Source organism: Trachypithecus francoisi, unplaced genomic scaffold (assembly GCF_009764315.1).
Source record: "Trachypithecus francoisi isolate TF-2019V2 unplaced genomic scaffold, Tfra_2.0 Lachesis_group14, whole genome shotgun sequence".
NCBI lineage: Eukaryota > Metazoa > Chordata > Mammalia > Primates > Cercopithecidae > Trachypithecus > Trachypithecus francoisi.
This window is the reverse complement of record NW_022681459.1, coordinates 37,080,137-37,104,011: the sequence shown is the minus strand read 5'-3', so window position 1 is coordinate 37,104,011 and position 23,875 is coordinate 37,080,137. Positions and strand designations below refer to the sequence as shown.

The 23,875-nt window shown below is 51.6% G+C and overlaps 1 long non-coding RNA gene across 2 annotated transcripts; it reads left to right on the top strand.

The window, feature by feature from the left end:
• The first annotated feature begins 14,808 nt into the window (after positions 1 to 14,808).
• Positions 14,809 to 17,401, top strand: LOC117096703. Of its 2 annotated transcripts, none has more exons than XR_004442597.1 (4): positions 14,809 to 14,831; positions 15,478 to 15,546; positions 16,604 to 16,805; positions 17,343 to 17,401. It is a non-coding gene; the product is annotated as an uncharacterized LOC117096703 (long non-coding RNA). The 2 variants fall into 2 exon arrangements; XR_004442596.1 differs by lacking the exon at positions 14,809 to 14,831 and adding an exon at positions 15,079 to 15,271.
• Positions 17,402 to 23,875: the final 6,474 nt, after the last annotated feature.

Below are 23,875 nucleotides of genomic sequence, written 5' to 3'. Positions count from 1 at the left end.
AGCTCTTCTGTGACAGTCTCCAGAGTCAGAAGCCTTCCCAGAGCCTGTCTCCCCACTTGGTGATTTATTTGCCCCTTCCTTCCTGTTTATTCAGCCCCTTGGCAAAAAGCCCAGAGGGAGAATTTATGAGAGGGGAAGGAGGGAAGTGGGAAGAGAAAGGTGGGGGTGGGGGGGGTGGGGGCAGGGCAGCTGGGGGAAAGATGAGTGTGGGCTGATAAAAGAAGGAAGAGAGTGGCTGCCTGCAGTGGCTAACACCTGTAATCCCAGTACTTTGGGAAGCTAAGGCAGGTGGATCACCTGAGGTCAGGAGTTCGAGACCAGCCTGACCAACGTGGTGAAATCCCGTCTCTACTAAAAATACAAAAATTAGGCAGACTTGGTGGCAGTTGCCTATAATCCTAGCTACTCAGGAGGCTGAGGCAGGAGAATTACTTGAACCCGGGAGGCAGAGGTTGCAGTGAGCCAAGATCACACCACTGCACTGCAGCCTGGGTGACACAGTGAGACTCCATCTCAAAACAAAAAAAAAGAGGGAGAAAGGAGGGAGAAAGGAGGGAGAAGTTCAGGAAAGAACAACACAGCGTGTGTTTGTGTGAGAGGAAGAGAAGACAACACAGCGTGTGAAGCCAGCACTGGCTTTGGATGAGGGGTTTGTTTGACAAGGATCTACCTGTTGAGGGAAGACCCTCCTGGAGTATCCCTCAGCTGGGCTGCCAAGTTCTCCTGCATTCCTCAAGTTCCCAGTATATTCCTTCCTTGGGCTGGTGTCCCCTGACCCCTTCCAGGTATTCAGCAAAGCTCTGGGAGGGACATAGGGTCCCTGATATCAATTGACTGCAGCAGGGACTTGAAAACGCTGGTTGGACACGAGGCAGGAAACAGCCAGGTCCTTGGGTTCTGACTGATTTGATGCATGGCCTTGAGCAAGATGCACCCCCCTCCCTGGGCCTCAGTTTCCTCCTCTGTCCAGTGAGGGGATGGACTGGAGATGGTTAAGATGCCCAACAGCTCTCTGACAGTCCAGGGGTTTGTGATTCTAAAGGTCATTGGCTAAATAGCATCACAGTGCAGTAGCCCCTCCCTCTTGCCCAATCCCACTTCCATGCTCGGGGAACTGCAAGAGCCCCCCAACATTTCATGTTCCCACGGTCTCGCCTGCTTCTGGGGGCCTGATGTCCAGGGCAGCACCAACCTCCAGCTGAGATCGGCTGCTTCTTCAAGGCTGACCTCCATCCACCCACAGAATGCCTCATGAACACAGCAGCCTTATGTGAAGGTTTCAAGGAAACGAAAATGGGTGGACAGGCATCTCTGCTCAAATGCCTTCTGATGTATGGGAGAAATGACGTCATACTTGGGATAGAAATGAAGCGGGGAAGAGATGGAACCGACCACCCCGAGTCGATCATCATCGGAGCTCATGGTGGGCACACGGAGGCTTATTATCCTGCTCTCACTACCTTTGGGAATGTTCGGTAATTTCCATAATAAAACTCCAAATAACAACAAAAATTTAAAAATGCATCTTTCTGAGTCACCTGTGGAATGCACAGTAGGGGAGCCAAAGAAGCAACTCTTGCTCCAAATAAGCAATAATGTGATACTGTCAGTGCATTTTGAAATCTGAGGAGGCTTAGAAGAGCCTATCTCCTGGTGGTTTGCAGAGGCGGACGCAGTGATCCAGTGGAAAACTAAATACACAGCTGCTTTCCACCCTGTTGACAAAATCATGTACCATTGTCAACTTAAGCTCCTTAGACCCATTCTCTGGAGTCTAAACTTACCCACTCTTCACAAATGGGTGCATTTTGACCAGTGTTCTTCGTCCTTGTGTTATATACACGGCTTTTCTCTTTTCTTTCTTTTTTTTTTTTTTGAGATGGAATTTCACTCTTGTCCCAGGCTGGAGTACAATGACACGCGATCTTGGCTCACTGCAACCTCTGCCTCCCGGGTTCAAGTGATTCTCCCGCCTCAACCTCCTGAGTAGCTGGGATTATAGATACGCACCACTACGCACAGGTAGTTTTTGTATTTTTAGTAGACACGGGGTTTCACCATGTTGGCCAGGCTGGTCTCGAACTCCTGACCTCAGGTGATCCGCCTGCCTTGGCCTCCCAAAGTGCTGGGATTACAGGCATGAGCCACTGCAACTGGCCTCTTATTTTCAATTAAGTGTGTCCACAGAACTACTAACATGGTTACTGAAAGGGGAAAAAAAAAAGAAGGGTAATTTTAGTCAAATGAATATTTTCATGAAGTTAAAAAAAAAAAAGCCCACCAGTCCCCCAGCCTCCCCTCTGCTCCTGCTTCCTTTCCCTGCTCTTCTCCCTCCAGCCCGTTCCCACCTGGCTCTACCCCCAGACTCTCCCCCTTGCCTTCTGCACAGTGGTTTTGCCCCCTGCACAGCGGTTTCCCCCGCTTCCCTCATGCTTTGCAGCTCTTTCACATAACCCAGGCCTGTCACCCACACACTCGACAAGGACCTCACGAGGACTTCCCTCCCCAAAAAGAGCTGTGGGGCTGCAGGACTGACACAGGCCCAGTGACACCAAAGTGTGGCTGGGAACAAAGGAGGCATGTCAAGGTGAGGTTCGGGCCATCTAAACATCTATAGGGAAACGTCTTGCCCTGTGGGACCAATTGCACTGGGAGCAATTTGAGCCAGGGCCTTCCCATGCCCACAAGATACCCCCAAAGGGACTGCTGGCTCTGCTGAGCCCATGCCTTGTTCTGCATCCTAACCCAGCACCAGAACTAGATGGGAGCTAAGGACTGCCAAGGCCAGGTGCCTCATCCCGCAGAGGAGGAGTTCCCACCTAGAAAGGTAGACCCCTTGTTCAAGCTCATAGGGTGGGGTTTGTGGGGATTAGACTCTAATCTGACCAGCCGCTCCTCTGCATAGAACCTTGCAGTCACTCCCACTGCCCATGGGACAAAGTCAGACGTCCGGACACAGGCCGGCAGGACCTGCTCCTGCCACCCCATCCACCCACCTCCCACTGACCTTGCCAGCCTTGCACTGTCCCTTTTCCCCTCCATCTTTTTTTTTTTTTTTTTTTTGAGACGGAGTCTGGCTCTGTTGCCCAGGCTGGAGTGCAGTGGCCGGATCTCAGCTCACTGCAAGCTCCGCCTCCCGGGTTCACGCCATTCTCCTGCCTCAGCCTCCGGAGTAGCTGGGACTACAGGCACCCGCCACCTCGCCCGGCTAGTTTTTTGTATTTTTAGTAGAGACGGGGTTTCACCGTGTTCGCCAGGATGGTCTCGATCTCCTGACCTCGTGATCCGCCCGTCTCAGCCTCCCAAAGTGCTGGGATTACAGGCTTGAGCCACCACGCCCGGCCTCCCCTCCGTCTTTATTCAGATGACTGTAACTCCCCCTTCTTGACTCTGCCCACGCCCTCTCCAGGCAGCATCTCCTGACGCTTGTCCACTAGCCCAAGTGGCAGAGCTGGGATTAAAAGTGAGACTCGGCCAGGCACGGTGGCTCATGCCTGTAATCCCAGCACTTTGGGAGGCCGACGCAGATCACTTGAGATCAGGAGTTCGAGACCACACTGACCAATATGGCGAAACCCTATCTCTACTAAAAATACAAAAACTAGTCAGGCATGGTGGCATGCACCTGTAGTCCCAGCTACTTGGAAGGCTGAGACAGGAGAATTGCTTGAACCCAGGAGGTGGAGGTTGCAGTGAGCTGAGATCATGCCACCACACTCCAGTCTGAAAGACAGAGCGAGACTCTGTCTCAAATAATAATAATAATAATTAATAAATAAATAAAAGTGAGACTGTCCACCTCCAGAACCCACGGCCCCATCCGCTGAGCTCTGCCACTCCAGTCAGGGAGGGAGAGCTGGCTGGAGACCCGGTTTCCTGATTCCCAAGCCCATGCCCTCCTTCACTCCCCTGTGTCACAGGGCAGAGGTGGGCTGCAGGTCAGATGGTGGCCACAGGTGGCCACAGGACCAGAGGAGATTCTCCAGGAGCAGGCAGGGGTGGTCTTTCCGTGCTCTTTGCAGAGTCCCCTGTCACTCTGGTTCTTGAAAACCTCAAAGAGAAGGAAAGTCCAGAATAAGACCTGGGCCTGGTGGAAAGGAAGATTCCTCCCCTCCCTTCTCACCCAATACCTTTGCTTTCATGGAGCCCAGGCTGAGACCAAGTGAGGGAAAATACTTGCCCAGAGCTCCGAGGGCAGGATGGAGGGTCTGTCCCACCCTGGGGCTCAGCCCCGCCCAGCCTTTCACTCACTTCCCTTGCCTCGGACCCGTAAGGTTGAGAACCCCACTCCCCTCTCCCCACCAGCCTGTCCACGGCCCCCTCAGCATCGCTGTTGGATGGCAGCAGGGAGAGGGCTGGAGAATGTCGTGGATCAGGACGTGGACTCTGCAGCGAGCCCCAGGTCTGAAATCTGCCTTTGTCACCTATGACCTGTGTGACCTTAAGCAAGAAACATGACCTCTCTCTTCCTCTGGCTCCTTGTGTGGGAGACGGGATGACACAGTTTTGGCACATCATCAGAACACCAAACTGTTGTGATCACTGGGCACCAGGCGCTGGCTTAGTTTTCATTCCCAGCTCAACTAGCTCATGACCTGAGTCTCTGTTCTCTCGGCTGCTAAATGCGCACAGTAACCATATTGCAAATAGTGCTGAACACGGGGGCTATTGCAAATGGTACTAAACACAGGGTAGCCCTTCTTAAGATGGTGCCAATGACAGGAATGGCCTTGCCCTCAGGATGCTTACAATTGAGCAAGGGCAACAGATGAGTAACTGGCCTGTCCCTCTGTAGCCCAGTAGCTGCTTTCCTGGAGTCTCTGAGACAGTGGGGAGGAAGGGCCCCCAACCTGTTTGGCAGGCTTAGCAGGAACCATATGAGCAAAGGTCTGGAAGACAGAGGACGTAGCACAATGAAAGAATAATAAAAGACGCACCTTTCTGGAGCATCTGCCCCCACAAGCCTCTTTACCCTCTCCAGGTTTCCGCTAGACGAGCTGGGGAAGGACCAGAGGTGGCAGCTGTGGGTCACTGGGAGCATAAAGAAGAGGCACGAGTCCTCATCATCTCCAAGGAGAGGCTGTTAAGGAGATATTCTTGAGTAAGAAGGAAGCAAAACACACACACACACACACACACACACACACACACACACACACACACAGAGGGAGAGAGAGAGAATGCAAAACTGGGCCATGAATCTGGAGGTCTGGGACCAGCTGCTGTGTGAGCTTAGACAAGTCACCTGACCTGTCTGGACCTTGGCTTCATCTCTGTCCTGTGTGTGGTTTATGAGGAGTGGAGAGGCTGATCCATCTGCACATGTCCAGCTGGCCTGGGAGACCTTACCTTCTGGTCTGGGGCAGTTGTCCTAGGTCTCGGCACACGTCACTTCCCAGATTTTTCCCTGTCCCCTGGGATTCGCTGCATGGGAATGCCAAGCCCTACTTCTTCAAAGCCACCGGGTCTTCCACACTGCCTGATGCTCGCCCCTCCCCATCACCCAGCACCATCCTCCAGCTTGAGCAGAGGCTGGCGGGGCCCCGCCCGCAGCCCCACTAGGTGAAATGAGAACCAAAGGTGGCGGCACACCCACTATGCGCCAGGTTGTTGGCAGGTATTAACTCCTTCAACCACCCCGTGAGGTCACTGTTCATGTTTCCATTTTACAAATAAGGAAACAGGTTCAGAGAGGTTAAGTCACTGGCTCAAGGACACCCAGTCGGTATGTGGCTGAGCCAGCATTCCCTGTTTCTGCAAAGTCAGCTGCTTGTCCTGTGCTGTGATACTCTGGGGACCAGAGGCTCACCAGGCTCCTGATCCTGCAGCTCTGAGCTGGGGAGCGAGACGGCTTGAGCATGGAGACAGTCCCAGCAGAGGCTAATGCCATGAGCATGAGCCTTACCTCCAGAAATGCCCTTCCTCCTAGTTCTTCTGAGAACCACCTCTGTAACTGCCCGTTCATAGAGGAAAGAGGAAAGAACCGAGCACCCACCATTTGTCAGCTCTGTGCTGAGCACAACCTTGATTACCAACACGCATCCCTGCCTTCACGGGAATCAGGATAGGAGACAGAGAAAGTCAAGTCAGGAGTGCACCGAGTGTTACAACAGAGGGGTGGGGACTGTGGGAGCCAGAAAAGGAGTTCCTAGGCCAATCCAGAAATCAGGGAAAGCTTCCTGAAGGAGGAAATACATGTATAAATGGTTCTTCAGTGGGCTCAGAGCAAGGATGGTCTACTTTGTTCCTTGTAATCTACCCAGGACTGAGGACAACGCCTGACAAAAGTGAACTCTCAGGAAAGAATAGCTGAAATGATTTGCTGAATTTGAAGTGATACAGTTTGGCTATGTCCCCACCCAAATCTCATCTTGAATCGTAAATCCCACAATTCCTGCGTCTTGTGGGAGGAACCTGGTGGGAGGTAATTGAATCATGGGGGTGAGTCTTTCCCATGCTGTTCTCTTGATAGTGAATAAGTCTCATGAGATCTGATGGTTTTATTTTTTTTTTATTTTTTATTTTTTTTTGAGACGGAGTCTCGCTCTGTCACCCAGGCTGGAGTGCAGTGGCCGGATCTCAGCTCACTGCAAGCTCCGCCTCCCGGATTTACGCCATTCTCCTGCCTCAGCCTCCCGAGTAGCTGGGAGTACAGGCGCCCGCCACCTCGCCCGGCTAGTTTTTTGTATTTTTTTAGTAGAGACAGGGTTTCACCGTGTTCGCCAGGATGGTCTTGATCTCCTGACCTTGTGATCCGCCCGTCTCGGCCTCCCAAAGTGCTGGGATTACAGGCTTGAGCCACCGCGCCCGGCCTATCTGATGGTTTTAAAAACAGGAGTTCCCCTGCACAAACTCTCCCTTTTTGCCTACTACCATCCATGTAAGACATGACTTGCTCCTTGCCTTCTGGCATGATTGTGAGGCCTCCCCAGTCCTGTGGAACTGTAAGTCCATTGATTCTCTTTATTTTGTAAATTGCCCAGTCTCAGGTATGTTTTTGTCAGCAGTGTGAAAGCAGACTAATACAGGAAGCTCCACGACAAATGACTGGTGCCTTTAAGAATAATGTCAGAAAAATGATGCCTGGGATATTCAGGAACTGAGAAGGCAGTGGGGGTGGGGGTGTGTGGGTGAGCTCTGTCTTCAAAACCTGCAGGCACCACCAGCAAGAGAAAATTGACTGGACCTGGGGGACCCCAAGGGGCAAAGCCAGGACTGGTGGGAAGAGGCCTATTTGGCTCCATCTCTAAGCAAGAGCATTTCAACAATCCAGCAGTTAGAAAGGTCGAGGGCTGTCTGTGAAGTTCTGAGTCCCCCATTAGAGGGGTTTGAGCTGAGGCTGAATGGCCATCTATTAAGGATGCTGGAAAAATAAATAGATCAAAGGCCTTGGTGGGAAGCGGAGTTGGCTGAGTTTTTCAAGTCTCATCTGTGGCTGAGTCTGGGATGTGCCTGCTCAACAGGTGACTCACTTTGTCCCTGCTAGCAGAACTCCCATTCAGGGTAGAACATCATGGTGCCCACTACAGGGGCTGAAAAGGATTGTTCTAAGCCTTTATGACTGTCCTTCTTTGTCAGACCTTTCCCAGCCTGCTCTGCAACAGCAGCAGTCATGTGACCCAGTTCTGGCCAATGATATGTCTGTTGAGCAACTTCTAGAGATCTTGTGTCCTCCCCACACAAGGGAGGCTATCACCTACCCACTGCCAGGCAGTCTCTTTTATCTTCCTTATGGGGCTGAGGGTGAGAGAACAGGATGCCTGGCAGCCACTTTGAGACCATGAGGCAACAAACCATAAGCTGAAAAGCACACACTCAGGATAGCAAAGGAGTGAAGTTTGGGGCAGCAAAGCTTAGCAATGCTGAGATACACCATCTTTTGATATTTGACATCTTTGAAATCATGATGTATCTTATGATCATCATTAGGTGCTGGGTGTACTTAAATCAGTAGAGACACGGCATAGTTTAAGGATTTGTGCAATACCACATAAATAATACGTAGTGGAACCAAGAGTCCAACCAGACCTTTTCCAACTCAGCATGTGAGACATGGTCTGAAGGAAGGAAGAGCGGGGAGCTCAAACAGACTGAACACCTACTATGTGCTCAGACACTTCACAGGTACCACCTCTCCCAGTGCTCACATGCCCTGCCCTCGCCCAGAGTCACTCACCCAGGAAGTGGCAGCAACAGGATGAAACGCAGATTTCGTTGACTCTGAAGCTGAGGCTCCCACAGTTTGTCTCTGTCCTCGGGGCTGTGTCCCCTTCTAGTTCCACAGCCGAGGGGCTGAGTACAGGAGTTGTTGCCTCCTCCCCAGGCACCAATGTCCAGATGGTTTGCAAACCGCTTGCCCCTCCTCTCTGCTCTTCTTCCTGGGGCCATGAGGAGCTGCCACAGTGCTTTTTTTCTTTCTTTTTCTTTTTTTTTTGGGGGGGGGTGGAGTCTTGCTCTGTTGCCCAGGCTGGAGCGCAGTGGCCGGATCTCAGCTCACTGCAACTTCCGCCTCCCGGGTTCATGCAATTCTCCTGCCTCAGCCTCCCAAGTAGCTGGGATTACAGGCGCACACCACCACACCTGGCTTTTTTTTTTTTTTTTGTATTTTTAGTTGAGACGCGGTTTCACTATGTTGGCCAGACTGGTCTCGAACTCCTGACCTCGTGATCCGCCCACCTCAGCCTCCCAAAGTTCTGGGATTACAGGCGTGAGCCAATGTGCCCGGCCTCCACGGTGCTTTTAAGAAGGGACTGATGGCTGGGCGCAGTGGCTCATGCCTGTAATACCAGCACTTTGGGAGGCCGAGGGAGGTGGATCACAAGGTCAGGAGTTTGAGACCAGCCTGACCAATATGGCAAAACCCCGTCTCTACTAAAAATACAAAAATTAGCTGGGTGTGGTGGCACGTGCCTGTAGTCCCAGCTACTCGGGAGGCTGACGGAGAAGAATCGCTTGAACCCGGGAGGTGGAGGTTGCAGTGAGCCGAGATCATGCCACTGCACTCCAGCCTGGGCAAGACTCTGTCTGAAAAAAAAATAAAGGGGGGTGGATTGACATGGCACTAGTGACTTATTTCTCTGGGTTAAGCATGGCCCCCTCCAGTTCTCTTGCTTAAAAAACAGGTGCTGATGCAAGGAAGTCTCGCTAACAACTGGACCCTCAGGCATAAGCGTGTATCTTGTTGGGCTCCTCGAGTAGAGGAAGGATGAGGGACACGTCCCAGGGGAGGCCCCCAGGTCAGCTTCACTGACTTCTCCAGGAGGTCAAGGGCTGGCAGAGGCCCCGCCCATCCCTCTGCCTTTACATTGACCTCCCCGCTCTGTCCTCTGGTGCTATCACCCATGCCTCGGGCAGATGACACAGCCAACCTGGCTACCCTGAGTCCCTTCCCCTGACTTCACCTGAACAGCGGACAGCAGGTGTTGAACCTCTGAGCCTTGGATTCAGGCCCATCTGGGTTCAACTTCCATCTCCCCCAGCTGTAGATAGGTGACCCTGGGGGGTTACTTATTCTCTCTAAACCTCAGTTTCTTTATCTGTAAAATGTGGGTAATGAAACCTTACCATATAGACTTCTCGTGAGAATCAAATAAGACAAAAATATAAAAGAGAGAGCACCGTGCTAGAGCAGAGAACTCTATAAACATCACTCTTATTTCTATTGTTGAAATTGTCTAGCAATGGTATCCGTAGAACATAAGACTCGGAGAGGGGACATGAATTGCCCAGCATCATACAGCCAGTTGGTGACAGAGCTGGAATCAGAACGTGAGTTTTTTCCCACTTAATAATAATAACAATAAAAATAATATTAATGGGGGCCACACACGGTGGCTCACGTCTGTAATCCCAGCACTTTGGGAGGTTGAGGTGGGTGGATCGCCTGAGGTCAGGAGTTTGAGACCAGCCTGGCCAACATGGTGAAATCCCATCTCTACTAAAAATATAAAAATTAGCCCAGTGTGGTGGCGGGCGCCTGTAATCCCAGCTACTCGGGAGGCTGAGGCTGGAGAATCACTTGAGTCTGGGAGGCAGAGGTTGCAGTGAGCCAAGATTGCGCCACTGCACTCCAGCCTGGGTGACAAAGCGAGACTCTGTCTCAAAAATAAAACAAAACATGCTGAACGCAGTGGCTCACGCTTGTAATCCCAGCACTTTGGGAAGCCGAGGTGGGTGGATCCCGAGGTCAGGAGATCGAGACCAACCTAGCTAACATGCTGAAACCCCATCTCTACCGAAAATACAAAAAATTAGCCGGGCGTGGTGGCAGGCACCTATAATCCCAGCTACTCGGGAGGCTGAGGCAAGAGAATCGCTTGAACCTGGGAGGCAGAGGTTGCAGTGAGCCGAGATTGTGCCACTGCACTCCAGCCTAGGCGACAAAGTGAGACTCTGTCTCAAAAAACAAACACACACACACACACACACACACACACAAACAAAAACAAAACAAATAAAACAAAACAAAATAACATGACTGGCAGCTAACACTTACCAAGGGACATTGTACATGTTTTAAGTGCTTTTTTTCATTTAATCCTTACGACTCTCTGAGAGAGGTATTAGTCTTATTAGAGCCATTTTATATATGAGAAAACTGAGGCACACTAAATAATTTTCCCAAAGCCACAGAGCCTCAGTGGTAAGCCCAGGATTTGAACCCAAGGAGTTCTGGCCCCAGAGTCCAGCACATGCTTGTTGCAGGTGCAACCAATTCACTAGCACATTTCCCCTGAAGACGTGAAGATGACTCTGGCAGTGTTCAGGCCCCTGACAGAGGTCTCAGACCAACCAAGGAGAGCTCATCAAAGCACACTGCGACGAGGAGGTGTCTTATCATCTCCTGCCTTCCTCATGAAAAAAAAAAAAAAATTGAGTTCTCTGGGCCCATTCCAGGGCCCATTGTGGGGCAGGACACTGGTTTCCTGAGGCTCGCATTGTTGCCCAGCACCCCAGGGCCATGCCTGGCTCTGCAGTTTCATTCTGATGTCTGCATGGATGCTGGCCTAAGCCATGGCTCCCGTGAAAACTGCAGGCCCCGGCATTCCCTGCAGGCAGCGGGAGAATTGGCTGTTCAGGAGGAAGGCAGCCTCTAAAGGTCAGAAGCTGCTCCAGGGCCTGGGATGTTTGCTTCCTGCTCCCAGCACAGTCTGTCCTCAGCCTACAGGCTCCTTCTCCCAGTGCTCTCAGCCAGGAGGAAGGAGCAGGCAGATGGCACAGTCCCGCCCTGCCTCCAGCCCCCAGACATGGAGCCCGACCCCGTCCTCCTTCTGCCAGGGGGAGGAAAGTCCACTTCTTTTTTTTTTTTTTTTTGAGACGGAGTCTCGCTCTGTCGCCCAGGCTGGAGTGCAGTGGCTCGATCTCAGCTCACTGCAAGCTCCGCCTCCCGGGTTCACACCATTCTCCTGCCTCAGCCTTGCGAGTAGCTGGGACTACAGGCGCCCACCACCACGCCCGGCTAATTTTTTTTTTTGTATTTTTAGTAGAGACAGGGTTTCACCATGTTAGCCAGGATGGTCTTGATCTCCTGACCTCGTGATCCACCCGTCTTGGCCTCCCAAAGTGCTAGGATTACAGGCGCGAGCCACCGCGCCTGGTGAAAGTTCACTTCTTAAGCCAGGGACGCTGAGGGGCTGAGATTAGAGAATTTCAGGGGGTGACGGAACTGCTTTGTCTCTTCATTGTGGCAGTGTTTGAGTGACTTTGTCAAAACTTGTAAAACTGTGCACTGAAAAGAGGCAAATCACACCTCCAAAAAACCTAAAAGTCATATTTATAAATATAAATAAGTAAATAAGCATAAGACTTGAAAAGAAGGAGATGGGGGAAACTCTCCAGGACCTTGTTCTGGGCGGATTTCTTGAAAAATGCCTCACGAGCACAGGCAACCAAAGCACAAATGGACAAACGGGGAATCCCATCAAGTTAAAAAGTTTCTGCGCGGCAAAGGAAACAATCAGCAAGGCGACAGCCCACGGAAGGGGAGAAAATATTCCCAATCTATCCATCTGACAAGGGATTAATAATCAGAATAGATAAGGAACTCAAACAACCTATAGGAAAAAATCCTAATAACCCAATTTTAAAATGGACAAAAGACTGGGCACAGTGGCTCACGCCTGTAATCCCAGCACTTTAGGAGGCAGGTGGAACACAAGGGCAGGAGATAGAGACCATCCTGGCCAACATGGTGAAACCCCATCTCTACTAAAAATACAAAAATTAGCTGGGCATGGTGGCGCGTGCCTGTAGTCCCAGTTACTCGGGAGGCTGAGGCAGGAGAATCGCTTGAACCAGGGAGTCGGAGGTTGCAGTGAGCCGAGATCGTGCCACTGCACTCCAGCCTGGTGACAGAGCAAGACTCTGTCTCAAAAAAAAAAAAAGGAATGAGATCATTTGCAACAACATGGATGAAACTGGACGTCATTCTGTTAAGTGAAGCAAGCCAGACACAGAAAGACAAAGTTCACATGTTCTTACTTATTTGTGGGAGCTAAAAATTAAAACGATTGAGTTCATGGAGATAGAAACTAGAATGATGGTTATCAGAGGCTGGGAAGGGTAGTTGGGGGGCAGGGGAAAGTGGGGATGGTTAATGGGTACAAAAAAATCGTAGAAAGAATATTGGATAAGGTCAGGCATGGTGGTTCACACCTATAATAGCAACACTTTGGGAGGCTGAGGCAGGAGGAATGGGTGAACCCAGGAGTTCAACACCAGCTTGGGAAACATAGTGAGACCCTGTCTCTATAAAAAATAAACAAAATTAGCCAAGCGTGGTGGCGCACACCTATAGTCCCAGCTACTTGGGGGTCTGAGGTGGGAGGACTGCTTGAGCCCAGGAGGTCAAGGCTGCAGTGAGCCATGATCACTGCACTGTACTCCATCCTAGGTGACAGAGCAAGACCCAGTCTCAGAAAAAAAGGAATGAATAAGATCTAGTATTTGATAGCACAACAGGTTAATTATAGTCAATAATAATTTAATTGTACATTTCAAAATAACTAAGAGTATAATTGGTTGGTTGTAACACAAAGGATAAATGCTTGAGGTAATGGTACTCCATTTACCCTGATGTGATTATTACATGTTTTATGCCTGTATGAAAGTATCTCATCTACCCAGTAAATATATACACCTACTATGTTCCCATAAAAATTTTTTAATTTTTTTCAGTAAGTAATTTTAAAAGAACGAGCGGCCAAACAGATGGCTCATGCCCATAATCCCAGCACTTTCGGAAGCCGAGACAGGAGGATCACGAGCCCAGAAGTTTGAGACCAGCCTGGGAAACATAGCAAGAATTTGCCCCTAAAAAAAGATTTTTTAAAAATTAGCCAGGCATGACTTTGGGAGGCTGAGGTGGGTGGATCACTTGAGGTTGGGAGTTTGAGACCAGCCTGGCCAACATGGTGAAACTTCATCTCTATAAAAAATACAAAAATTTACCTGGCATGGTGGTGTGTGCCTGTAATCCCAGCTACTTGGGAGGCTGAGGCAGAAGAATCACTTGAACCCAGGAGGCAGAGGTTGCAGTGAGCCGAGATCATGCCACTACACTCCAGCCTGGACATCAGAGTGAGACTCTGTCTCAAAAAAACAAACAAAAAAACTAGCCAGATGTGGTGGCACATGTCTGTAGTCCCAGCTAATCGAACCTGTAGTCCTAGGATCACCTGAGCCCAGGAGTTCAAGGCTGCAGTGAGCTACGATGGTCCCACTGCACTCTAGCCTGGGCAACAGAGCAAGACCTTGTCTCAGATAAATAAATAAATAAAAATAAAAGGAGAAAGACCTAATACACTGATGAGGCCGAGAGGAGCCCTGATTACCTGGGCGCTCATAGACCCAGAAGGCCAAACACCAGCCCTGGGCTCCCGGCCACAGCCCTGCAGTGCTACTCAGGACCACAGGGAGGACACCGCACCACAGGAATTTGAACACCTGAAGCTGGTGTTCGAAGAGGCGGCAAGACCATGCCCCAGAACGCACAGATGCTGGCCCCAGCCATGGCCCCTGTGAAAGCTGCAGGCCCTGGCATTCACCCCAGGCAGCCAGGGAGCGGGCTGCCCTGGACAGCCTGTGCACTGTCCATTGCCTCATCCAACCCAGCCACGCATCCAAATACTCCTAGAACCCGGTCCCTTTGCCCTGCAACCAAACATCCCTCTCATCGGCTTGGGTCTCTTCACCTCACTGAGCCTTTGTCACGTGTGAGCTCCCAGCTGGGCTTCTTTCCATCCCAGGTAAGAGGAAAGTGGGGTCTAGAGAGGCTGAGTACCTGCCCACAGTCCCCCAGCTGATAACAGAAATAAGACCGAGGCCAGACTCCTGACTGCCATTATCCCATTAATCTTCACATCAACCTTGAGGGAGGCACTATGAGTGGTCTTATTTTATAGATGAGAAAAATGACACACAGAGAGGGTAGGTCACTTGCGCAAAGTCACAGAGCTAGTAAAAGGCAGAGTTAGGACTCAAACCCAGGAGACTGGCTCCAGGATACCACTCTCAGCCACTATCTTCTTATCCCTCTGAAGAGGGAAGGCTGCCACTACCTCATGCCACTCCCTAAAGAGCGTGCTCAGAGCCTGTTACTGTCCTTGGTGGTCCACTGTGACCCTAGGCACCATTCTGCTAATAGTTGAGTTGCAGAGTGGAGTAGTTGAGGCAGTCCATGGAAGAGTGTGACCCTCCAGTGTAACCCCAGCTACAAGGACCTTGCTTGGTTTTGCCACAGCTGAATGAGTTTAGGAAGTTACTTCACTGCCCTGTGCCTCCAGGGGCCACACCTGTTTAAGGGATGCTGGCAGCAATCCCACCAGGCTGCTGTAAGCCTCTAATTGGTAATAGGTATCCAGGACACACAACTGCACCTGGAACAGGGCAAACCCTCCCCCGCAGAAATGTTAACCAGCGTTGTCCTGACTGGCATCATCATTACTGTGTGAGGGTGGGAACAAAATACAAAACAATATGGTCTCCCTACAGCCAGAATCCAAAATAATAATCACTCAACTTCCAGATCTCAGCAACAGCTTCCCACCACACACAGGGGGCAGATGCTCTTGGCTTGTCAACTTGATCCCAACCAATGGACAGGGCCTCACAGCTAGACCCTGGGCCTTGCCTTCTGCAATGATGATCAAGCATTCTTCTTGGAGCCCCTTCTTGGTCCTCTGTCTGTCCCTCTATTTCTTCTGCTGTTGAAAGGTTTGGGGGAGGAGAGCACTGGAAGATTACAGACCCTGCAGGTAGAGAAGGGGAGATGGTGAGACCAACATCGAGATCTGGTCCCAGGGTGGACTTCCCCAAAGACAGCCAGACTTGCTGTTCTACCACTTGTAACTTGGTGTGCTAAAATAGAGTCTGTCTTCTTCTTGACCTAGAGCAATATTACAAAAGGCTACCTTCACAGAGCAGGACACTGTCCTATAGCATTTTGTTTAAAGCAATCATTTAATTGTTGTCTTCCAGATGGATGAGAAGAAGGTCTGTGTTTCTCTTATTCATGCCTGTGTCTCCAGGGCCTGGCACACAGCACAGGTGAGGATAGACGAATGAATGGATGGATGGATGGGTAAGTAGGTAAACAGGTGGATGAATGGATGGGTGGATGAGCAGGTGAATGCAGGGAGGGATGGATGGATGGATGGATAGTGGGTGGATGAGTGGGTAGATAGATGGATGGATGGATGAATAGATGGATGAATGGGTAGACAGATGAATGAATGGATGAGTGGATGAATAGGTAGATGGATGGATGAGCAGCTGACTCTGGTGGATGGGTGGGTGGATAGATAGTTGAGTGGTCAAATGGAAGGATGGATGGATGGATGGGTAGATGGGTGGGTAGGTGGATGGATGGATGGATGGATGGGTGGGTGGGTGGATGGATGGATGGATGGGTGGATGGATGGATGGTGAGTGGATGGGTGGGTGGATGGATGGATGGATGGATGGATAGTGGGTGGATGGGTGGGTAGATGGATGGGTGGGTGGATGGATGGATGGTGGGTGGATGGGTGGGTAGACGGATGGATGGATGGTGGGTGGGTGGATGGATGGGGTAAATGATGCCCTGGAAAGGGTGGGTCTGGGGCCTCAGGGGGACCACTTGCCTTCTCTCCACCTGCTACTCAGAGCTGGGAACTTGTAGCATCACCTCTACAGATCCTCTGCTGGAGGCTTTGGTCCTTACGATCCATGGGCCAGTCCCTGAGCCCCTCAGGCAGGGTCAGAGTGGCAAACTAAAGAACCAGATCTGACAGAGGATAAAGACAGAAGGAAGGAGAAACTGGGAATAGGGGTTGGTCATGGGGGCAGGACAGCCCAGAACAAAGGGCTGGGAAGGCAGAGAAAGTGGTGGGTGTAGAAGTGGAGGAGGGCAGGAGAGGGAGGCAAAACAGAAGCTGAAGGCAGACGGAGGACTTGATCAAAGGAGAGGCAAATAGGGCAATCACCTGCTTCCTGCGTCCCTCTCAGGACTTTAATGAGCCTGTGTGTGGGTAAGAGCTCCGCTTGGCTGACTTTCAAAGCCCATTAGCACATCTCAGTCTCACAACATCTTTGTGGGTCGGTTTTATTATTATCCTCCCACCAGCACGGCCCCGAGGAAGGAAGACGTCAGCAGCAGCTGGCCTGGGCTCAGATTCCGTGCCCCAGTCCTGGCTGGAGGAACCTGGCAGCTGTGTGGCCCCTGAGTCTCATCCTCCTTGCCTGTGAAATGGGGGGTGACAATCACGCTGTCTGGCAGGGATGTTACGAGAAGCAAACAAGAGTGTGGGAGAGAGTCTGGTACCCAGGTAGGGTCGCCCATCCTCTGTCCTCCCTTCTTCCTCACTGAGCTCGGGTGCAGCCAAATTGGCAGGAGGCTTTGGCGTGGCCCAGTGCCTGGGCCTGCCCCCACAGACTCTGGTTCCATTGATGTGGAGTGGGGCCTGGATATCAGGACTTTTTAAAACTCCCCGGGAGATTCTCACTGATTTGAGGCAGTGCGACAGGCACGCCTCAAACAGAAGGCCCAGCTCCTAGCAGCGGCTTTACAGCCTAGTCATAACCCCAGGCCAGAGAGCACACACTCCGCAGACTCCAAGGCTACGAAAGGAGCCTGCTATAAGTGCGGCAAGGCAGGACACTATGCTAACAGGTGTCCGCAAGGTCCCCGAGCCCCAATGCAGCCTTGCTATAAGTGCAAGGCATCAGGACATTGGGCCAGTGAATGTCCTAACCCTCGTCCACCAGCAACCCCCTGCCCTGCTTGCCAGCAGGGAGGACACTGGAAGTCTGATTGCCCCACCCTGAGAACAGGTGCCGCGTCTCCACGTGACCCCCTTTCCCAGGATCCTGGGAGCTCCTTCCGGCTCCTACATCTGGACGACAACTACAACTGAAGGTGCCGAGACTCGGGGACCCCCATCACCCTCGCAGAGCCGCGGGTAACTCTCCTGGTAGCGGGTAAGATAATCAATTTTTTAATCAACAGCGAGGCTACCTATTCTGTTTTGCCGTCCTTCTCTGGACCTAGCCTTCCATCCAATATCTCTGTAGTAGGAGTAAGCGGAAAGCCATCCACTCCACAAAAACTCCACTCCTTAATTGCTGCCTGGCCAACAACTACTCTGCGCACTCGTTCCTCATTCCCAGCTAAAAAGGGCCCCCACCGGGAACACTCAGTGGACATCAGTTCAACTTTCCCCCACTCGCCCCTTATCACTATTACCAATAAAAGGTTGGAATGTTTGGACTAACGGAGGCAAGATGGTGCACTTCCGGGTTCTTCTTCATCAACTTTTCCCGCGCGCGCGAAAACGCAGCCGGCGACCCGGGAAGGTGCAGACCAACTGGGCATGCGCCAGGTGACGTCAATCCGAAGAGACCAACATTTACCTGGTTGCACCTGCGGAACGCCCCTGACACGCCCGTGCCCCGCCTATTGCCCTCCCACTCCTAGAAAAGCCGCTCCGGAGGGACGCCACGCGCGGCCTTCTCACAGCCCCACTCCTGTCGGGATGTCGGGACTGTGGGAACTCCGTCCGAGAGCCCCACCGGGGGACTCTGTTGGCCTTCTTTGCCGGAGGCCGACAGACCTCTTCCCCACACCTTAGGTGACCAAAATAAACTTGCAGTTTTGCTCCTACACTTGCCTAGTCGCTGGTTCTTTTGTGCCCGCTCTGGTGGTCTTAGGAAAACAAGTCACTCACGTGCAGCCAGAGTTGGGAGACTCTGATCTAAGTACCTACATGTGGGTAAGACAGGAACTCTACAAGAGACCCAAGGAACTAGTCCCATGGACGGTCTCTGGGGAGAGCAGCCAGTGGTCAGGGCCCGAAGTGGGCAGTGTGGGAAGGAGGACGATGCTTCTCTGGATACCCTTGGGCCTTGTGAATTTTGTTCCATCTGCATGTATGATCTATCCAGAGAGTAAATTTAAATGTTTATAATCAGAAGCAAATGGGGCCGGGTACAGTGGCTCATGCTTCTAATCCCAGCACTTTGGGAGGCCGAGGCGGAGGATCACTTGAGGTCAAGAGTTCGAGACAAGCCTGGCCAACATGGCAAAACCCCATCTCTACTAAAAAATATAAAAATTAGCCGAGTGTGGTGGCACATGCCTGTAGTCCCAGCTACTTGGGAGGCCGAGGCAGGAGAATCACTTGAATCCAGGAGGTAGAAGCTGCAGTGAGCCGAGATCTCACCAATGCACTCCAGCCTGGGTGAGACAGCGAGACTCCATCTCAAAAAATAATAATAATAGTAATAAGCAAATGGGATGAAATTCAGCTCAACCCACTCCCAAGATTGGCAGGAAGTCCTTGATAGAAGCATTTTCAGGTCAGGCACGGTTGGCTCTTGCCTGTAATCCCAGCACTTTGGGAGGCCAAGGCGGGTGGATCTCTTGAGCCTAGGAGTTTGAGACAAGCCTGAGCAACATAGCAAAACCCCACCTCTACTAAAAATACAAAAATTAGCTGGGTGTGGTGGTGCGCGCCTGTGGTCCCAGCTACATGGGAGGCTGAAGTGGGAGGATCACCTGAGCCCAGGAGGCCGAGGCTGCAGTGAGCTGTGATGGCACCACCCACTCTCCCCTGGGTGACAGAGAGAGACCCTGTCTGAAAAAGAAAGAAAGGGCCGGGTGCGGTGGCTCAAGCCTGTAATCCCAGCACTTTGGGAGGCCGAGACGGGCAGATCACGAGGTCAGGAGATCGAGACCATCCTGGCTAACACGGTGAAACCCCGTCTCTACTAAAAAAAATACAAAAAACTAGCCGGCCGAGGTGGCGGGTGCCTGTAGTCCCAGCTACTCCAGAGGCTGAGGCAGGAGAATGGTGTGAACCCGGGAGGCGGAGCTTGCAGTGAGCTGAGATCTGGCCACTGCACTCCAGCCCGGGCGACAGAGCAAGACTCCGTCTCAAAAAAAAAAAAAAGAAAGAAAGGAAGGAAGGAAGGAGAAAGAAAGAAAAGGAAAAGAAAGACAGAGAGGGAAGCATTTTTTAGTTCTTTCCTTTTGGGTCCATGGGTCTTACAAGAACCCCAGGGTTCCCTGATCCCTGGGAAATGGAGGTGACACTGGCCTCAGCTGTTATGGGCTGAATTGTGTCCTGCAAAATTTCATCTGTTGAAGACCTAAGCCCCAGTACCTGAAAATAGGACTTTATGTGGGAAATGGGGTCTTTAAAGTGGTAATTAAAGTAAAACGAGGTCCTTAAGGTGGGCCCTAATCCCATAAGCCTGGTGTCCTCCTAAGAGATTAGGACACAGACACACACAGAGGGACAACCAGGTGAGGACACAGGGACAAGACTAACATCTATAAGACAAAGCAGGCCGGGCGCGGTGGCTCAAGCCTGTAATCCCAGCACTTTGGGAGGCCGAGACGGGCGGATCACGAGGTCAGGAGATCGAGACCATCCTGGCTAATACGGTGAAACCCCGTCTCTACTAAAAATACAAAAAAAAAAAAACTAGCCGGGCGAGGTGGCGGGCGCCTGTAGTCCCAGCTACTCGGGAGGCTGAGGCAGGAGAATGGCGGAAACCCGGGAGGCGGAGCTTGCAGTGAGCTGAGATCCGGCCACTGCACTCCAGTCCGGGCAACAGAGCGAGACTCCGCCTCAAAAAAAAAAAACAAAAAAAAAAAAAAAAAAAAACAAAGCAGAGGCCTCAGAAGAAACCAACTTTGCCGACACCTTGATCTCAGACTCCTACACTCCAGAATTGTGAGACAAGAAATCCTGTTGTCTAAGCCACCGCATCCACCTGGGCTTTCAGACAACAGCGTCTTCAGAGCACCCACCCTGTGTGCCAACTTCTCCTTTTCAGCTCTTCAAAATACAAAGTCTAGGCTAATGCCCTTCCTTCCCCGAGCAGCTGTAAGGCTAGACACCATATAAGGACGTTTCTCAGTCTTCTTGTCTTTCCTTCCTCCTTCTTCCCATCCTCCCTTCCTTCCTTCCTAACCTTCTGCAGCCTTAGGACTCGCAGTTGCAACCAACCTCATTTTTGTTTTGTTTTGGTTTTTTTTTTTTTGAGATAGAGTCTCACTCTGTTTTTGTTGTTGTTGTTGCTTTTCAAGACAGAGTCTCACTCTGTTGCCCAGGCTGGAGTGCAGTGGTGCATTCTCAGCTTACCGCACCCTCCGCCTCCCGAGTTCAAGCGATTCTCCTGCCTCAGCCTCCCAGGTAGCTGGGACGACAGGTGCGCGCCACCACACCTAGCTAATTTTTGTATTTTTAGTAGAGACGGGGTTTCACCATGTTGGCCAGGCTGGTCTCGATCTCCTGACCTCAGGTGACCTTCCCACCTGAGCCTCCCACAATGCTGGGATTACAAGCATGAGCCACCATCTCCAGCAAGCTCATTAACAGAGTCATACTCTGTTGTCCAGACTGCAGTGCAGTGGCATAATCTCGGCTCGCTGCAGCCTCTGCCTCCAGGGTGCAAGGGATTCTCCTGCCTCTGCCTCTCGAGTAGCTGGGACTACAGGCACGTGCCACCATGTCCAACCCTGTCACCCAGGCTGTAGTACAGTAGTGCAATCTCGGCTCACTGTAACCTCTGCCTCCCGAGTTCAAGTGATTCTTGTGCCTTGGCCTCCGGAGTAACTAGGATTACATGTGTGCACCACCACACCCAGCTAATTTTTGTATTTAGAGTAGAAATGGAGTTTCACCATGTTGGCCAGGCTGATCTTGAACTCTTGACCTCAGGTGATCCACCCACCTCAGCCTCCCAAAATGCGCAACTCACCTCATTCTATTTTATTTCATTTTATATTTATTTCATTATTATTTTTTGAGACTGAGTCTCTCTGTCGCCCGGGCTGGAGTGCAGTGGCATGATCTCGGGAAGAAAGTAGCGGCTGAACGATCCGGCAACACAGGATGGGCAGAGCCCACTGGAGTTCCCTTAGAATGAGCAGGAGCAGAAAGCCCGGTGGCCAGAGATCTCAGGCAGAGCCCGCTGCAGGAACACAGAGATGAAAAGGAAGATAAACACAGGACAGAACTCAGACCCGCAGTCAGACAGCACTCTGCCCAGGTCTGCGGCCCACCAGCTGCAGGAGCTTGGGCGCCTTCCTTAACCTCTCAGAGCCTCTTTGCTCATCCATAAAATGAGGAATAAATTATTCCTCCCTCACAGGCGGTGCAGTGAGGATAAAATGAGAGAGGAGTTTGAGGCATGTGGCTCTGTGCACAGTTTTGTATGGAATACCTCACTTAACCTTCCTCTGAACCTCAGTTTCCCCATCTGTGAACTGGGGTCGCAATAATCCCTCCTCAGAGGGTGGGGGTTTGATTGGAGAAGCAATGTGCAAACCACTGAAACATTTAAGACCCCCAAAGCAGAGCACCGGCACTGGTATTCCCCGCCCACCGGGGGGCGTATACCATGGGTTGTGGGACTCAGAAAGGAAATTCTCCCAGGGCCTGCAGGCTGAGGCTGAGTCTAGAAAAGCATGAGTGGCCTGGGGAAGGAACCCACTCCCTGCCCAGGGTGGCCAGTGCTCAGGTGCCTGAGCTCTGTCTGGGGAGCCTCTTGGTCTTCCCGTCTCTTCTTTCTCTCCAGATGTTTGACCCTCAGGGACTCCTGTCTCCTACCCAGCCTGAGGTCCCAGATGGTGTGATGTGGAGTGTGGAGAGATGCTCAGCCTCAGGTGTGGTGCAGACCTGGGCATGGGGCTTTGCCCTGTCCCTTCCTGGTGGTGTGACCCCACTGGGACTCCCTCTCCTCTTCTGGGGGCTCCACTGAGTGAGGAAGGATACTCGTCTCTGTCTGCATGAGGCTGGGAGCGACTCCAAGGGGACCTTTCACTAAAAAGTCTGAGTATAACTGAATCCGATTTTCTGCACCCTGGGAGGCCGACAGTCAATGGGAACCCAGTGAGGGCCTGCTGACATAATGAACAAGGAAGTCCTTGGAAAACTGCAGTGTGCATGCAAATGGACCCCTGTGCCAGGCTCATTCACACGGATTTTTAAACTCCTGAAAGTCGGGGTAGTCATCCTTGCTTAAAGTGAAGTAGACCCATGCATGGGGAAGATCCTTTCCCTTCCTGGGGGCTGGAGACAGCAACAGTGACAGGCACCCGTCAGGCTCCTGGAATGCTGCAAAATAATCTGAGCATCTTCTGTGGCCTGCCCCCGCCGGCATCTGCACCCCCATCTCTGCACCCCACCCACACTCAGTGACATGCTGGGCGGAAGGAGCAGAGTGGAGACATCAACCTGCCTGAACATGCCAAGTGCCCACGTGAGCAGGGGGTGCTGTTATGCGGCAGGAAAAAGAACAGAGTGGCTGCTTCTGTCCAGAAGGGGTTCTCTTCCTCGCTACTTCTATTTCCAAAAAGACACTGAGGCTCAGAAACTGAAGCTTAGCAAGCCCCATGTACACAGCCTGGAAGCAGCAGAATGGCGATTCCAGCCTGAGTCACCACCATGTCCTGGCTTTGTCCCATGACAGCAGGAGGCCTCCAGGTCCTCCATTTGTCCCCTCCCTCTGTCCCCACCTCTCCCTAATCCCAGTCCTCTCACCTAAATGGCTTTCCTACCTCCAGGCTCCCTCCACTTCGCTCCAACCTGGACCCATCTGTAAGGTGCTTTTTCCACAAAAAGCTTGCTTTGCGTTTCTGTCCTAACTTTGCTCAAGAACCTGCTATGACTCCCTATTACTTCTAAGAATAAAGCCTGAAATTCCTAGCCAGGCACAAAAGGCTTCCTGAGCATCTGGTTCCATCTCACCTATATAGTCCCATCTGTCCTTGCCCCCCTCACAGACTCTCCTCTCCAAGTGGGCTGATCTGTCAGCCCCTCCTCTAAGAAGCCTCCCCAGCTGCACAGGCCCACAATTGTTTCATTGGCTCCCCAAGAAGTCCATGTCCTAATCCCGGGAGCCTTTGGATATATTAGGTTACACAGCAAAGAGAAATTTGGGAAAGAGGGAAAGAGGGAATTCAGGTTGCTAATCAGCTGGCTTTATTTTTATTCCGTTTTATTTTATTTCAGACAGACTCTAGCTCTGTGGCCCAGGCTGGAGTGCAGTGGTGCAATCTTGGCTCACTGCAAGCTCCGCCTCCTGGGTGCACACTACTCTCCTGCCTCAGCCTCCCCAGTAGCTGGGACTACAGGTGCCCGCCACCACACCCGGCTAATTTTTTTGTATTTCTAGTAGAGACGGGGTTTCACCATGTTGGCCAGGCTGGTCTTGATCTCTGACCTCGTGATCCACCCACCTCAGCCTCCCAAAGTGCTGAGATTACAGGCTTGAGCCACTGCACCCGGCCTCAGCTGGCTTTAAAATAGGGAGGGTATTCTGGATTCCCCTGGGCCCAGTGGAACCACAAGGGCTTTTAAAAGTGGAAGAGGGAGGCAGAGAGGTC